General features: G+C 36.3%; 1 long non-coding RNA gene across 1 annotated transcript; it reads left to right on the top strand.

Moving 5' to 3' along the window:
* The first annotated feature begins 427 nt into the window (after positions 1-427).
* Positions 428-2,674, top strand: LOC128285210 (uncharacterized). Its single transcript, XR_008275657.1, has 2 exons — positions 428-604; positions 2,431-2,674. It is a non-coding gene; the product is annotated as an uncharacterized LOC128285210 (long non-coding RNA).
* The last annotated feature ends 707 nt before the right edge of the window (positions 2,675-3,381 follow it).

The raw sequence follows: 3,381 nt of genomic DNA, 5'->3' as shown, positions 1-3,381 counted from the left end.
ACATAGATAAATAATAAATAAATAATAACTTTTTTTTACTCGGATTCGTGGTCCCGAAACCACCGTTCCTGTAACGCCCCAATTTTCGGGAATCTGTGAATGTTGGCAAAATTTCATGCTTTAATTTTGTCATTTGTGAGTGAAATTATGAAATAGGACCTATGTGAAAATGTTTGAAAATGCTATAGGCTAAATTGAAGTGGCCAAATAAATAAGAGTGCAAAATAGGAGGATTTGCATGACAAACCTCCCATTTTACATGAAGTGGCCAGCCATCATGTTGTTGTAGACAAAATGTGCACTTGATATCCATAATTTATGGTACAAATTGATACAAATTGATAATAGGTTAGGTAAATGTTCCATGATAATGGGTTAGGTAAATGTTTCATGATAATGGGTTAGGTAAATGTTTCATGATAAGAATTTCATGTCTTTTGTATTAAAGAATTAAATGGATGAAATATGAAGTTTTATTAAAAGAAAAAGGGGTGAAAAGAACAAAGTTTTGTCCATCTTTGTTCATCATAGCTGAAAGTTAGAGAAGAGAAAGGAGAGGAGAAAGCTCTTGAGTATTCGGTCATTAGGAGGAGGAAAATTGAAGGTAAGTTCTTGGTACCTTGTTTCTATTTTGAGGTTCATGAGTTCTTCTTGATTCTACCTTAACTCTTGAAGTATATTTTGATTTTTGGTTGTGTTGCGAGCATTTGGTCATGAATTAAAATGAAAGAAATGGTTGTTGTTTCATGTTCTTTTGATGAAAAATGGAAGATATGTGAAGTTGAGCCAAACAAATGAGCATGCATGTGCCTTAGATGCTAAAGGGAAAAATCGGCTAGCATGTTGTGCTTTAAAATGATGAAATGGAGATTATACTTAAGTAAAATCATAGATATGTGATGATTGATTGGTGATATACATGTTTAAATAACATGCATGCAAGGTATGTGTGAAAGAGTGATTTGGTAATAAATCTGCTTGGGACAGCAGCAGTAACGTGACTTTGGAAAATCACCATAAATTGTGGGAGAAGAATTAGAAGCTGAATAAGTTATGTAATTAAAGCTTATTGAGTCTAGTCTCTAATGAAATAAATGAGAACATATTTTGAATTCTGTACAATGAGAAATTTGATTCGTAATGAAGAGTGGTCAGATTAGTCAAATAGTGAAACATGGGAAACTTTAAGAAAAATCTGGTATTGATTGGCCATACCAAAAATTCTGAAAATTTTATGGATAAAAGATATATGAGTCTATTTTCATGGAAAATTAACGGCACCTGATTTGGAGTTTCGTAGCTCCAGTTATAAATAATTTAGTGACTGTTACTCAGGAAGACAGCTTGCAGTGAAATTATGATTATGTGGTAAACATTGACAAAAATTTGTTAATGAGTTGCTTATTGATTTCTTATAAGCTTACTATGATCTGTAGGTGTGGTTGGCCGAATATTGTAAGGGATTAATACGTAGTTCGTATTCGAATAGTTAGATTAACGTGTTAGTAATCCAATTGTAGGCGGTTTGTGTGTGGATCTCACAAGATATCGTCAGCAAGCAGTGTGTAACTCGACACCTCTCATAGACTAGATTGGCAAAAGCGAAAAGTCGAAATGCCGAAAAGTCGGTATTTTGGGAATTTATGATGTGCGAATGCTTGTAAGATAGTTGGGTTTGTATATTTGGTAATCTAAAGTAATAAACTGCAGTACGCGCAATTTCGTACATTTTGATAATTTGGGCTTAATGGGCCAAAAATCGGGTTCATGGGCCAACGGGCCCAATTCGGTAAGTATGCTCGGTAAGTGTTCTGATAGTACGTAAATAGTTAGGATATGCATGAAAACCCTAAAAGTAGCTAAATTACTATAATACCCCTATGTATGGAAAATTACTATTATACCCCTAGGTGCAAAATTACCGTTATACCCCTAGGGTTAATTTTGGTGAAAAGCATGATGATCGATTACGTATGATGTATGCCATGATTATATATCTGTTGCATGGGGACATGGGTTATATTATGGAGGAAGCGTTCGGTGGCTATGCCACAAATATTCGATCTGGTGGCTCGCCACATATATCTGATACGGTGGCTCGCCACGATTATCATATCTGGTGACTCTGTCACATTATTCGCTCGCAGCCATGCTGCAAATTCGTGGTGTGTAGCGGTTGGGTGGGTCGAGTTGTCTCTCCACACGGTGTAAGGTTGGTACGGGTGTATACGGTTGGATATGGTTGGGTTTCTGCATAAACATGTAATATCTGTTCTGTTCTGTTATGGGCCTATGGCTTTATTCTGAATTCTGTTCTGGGCTAAGGCCAACTTATTATGTTTCTGTGGGTTGAGCTGATATAGGCTATGGTTGGGTTATTTTACACACTGAGTTTCCCCAAACTCACGCCTTTTATTTTCATCCACGCAGGTAATCCCCAACCATAGTGGGCTTGGAGCTGTGAGGGAATTCGGAGTGGCCACCCGTTCTGAAAGTTTGATTTTCTCCTGGTGAACTGGACATCCTTTTATTACGTTTGAGGTTTTGGGCTTTTAAATGTAATAAAGCCGCTTATTTATTTTTGATGGTGTTTAATATGTATTACTAAGATAGGTATTACTTATTTTAACTGTTGAAATTGGATAACTTTAGGGCGCGTTTTCAAAAACAACAATTGATTTCAAAATAATACGACGACAAGCAAAGCTTCCGCAATGAAAGTATTTTCCAAAATTAATCACTTTTCCTAAAAATGACTTAATCAAAATCGGTTTCCTAGAAATATCCATGACGTTAAGGTGTGGCAATGGCGGTATGCATGTCTAGGATTGGATCCGAAGGGAGCTTGGTACTTAAGCAATCAGATGGACTCACCACCTTTTTCGGTTTCCTACGGTGCATGACTTCCATTCACTTTAACCTATAATGAAATTATCTTTTAAAACACTAAGTAATTTTTTCTGGTTCAACAATATAAAATGTTTTGAATGCTTCGATGTGGCATGCCGGATCCGGCCATAACTTCTGGGCCGGGTTTGGGGTGCTACAGTTCCGACTAGGGTAAAAATCGGGCTGTCACAATAGCGATACCATTGAGTATGAAATACTCAGCGTACAGTTGTTTCTGTGCGCAGGTTAATGGAAATTAAGGTCTCGATTCAGCATTTTGAGCGATCCTGAGTCCAGCACCAAATTTGGTGATGTAATTTTTCTTTTGGTAAAGTGGCATGTACTAGGGTGTTATATTGGTCATTTGAAAATGTCTTATGCTTTTGGTTGAAATTGATACTAAAATGATATTTTGATACTTGGTTTAATGAAATGGAAATAGAATTGTCATAACATATTTGGTATAGTTGGTAACAAGTTGAAATAGAGTGA

The sequence above is a fragment of the Gossypium arboreum genome, chromosome 12 (genome assembly GCF_025698485.1).
Source record: "Gossypium arboreum isolate Shixiya-1 chromosome 12, ASM2569848v2, whole genome shotgun sequence".
In the NCBI taxonomy this organism is placed as follows: Eukaryota; Viridiplantae; Streptophyta; class Magnoliopsida; order Malvales; family Malvaceae; genus Gossypium; species Gossypium arboreum.
Note: the sequence above shows the minus strand (reverse complement) of the source record. Positions and strands in the feature narration are given on the sequence as shown.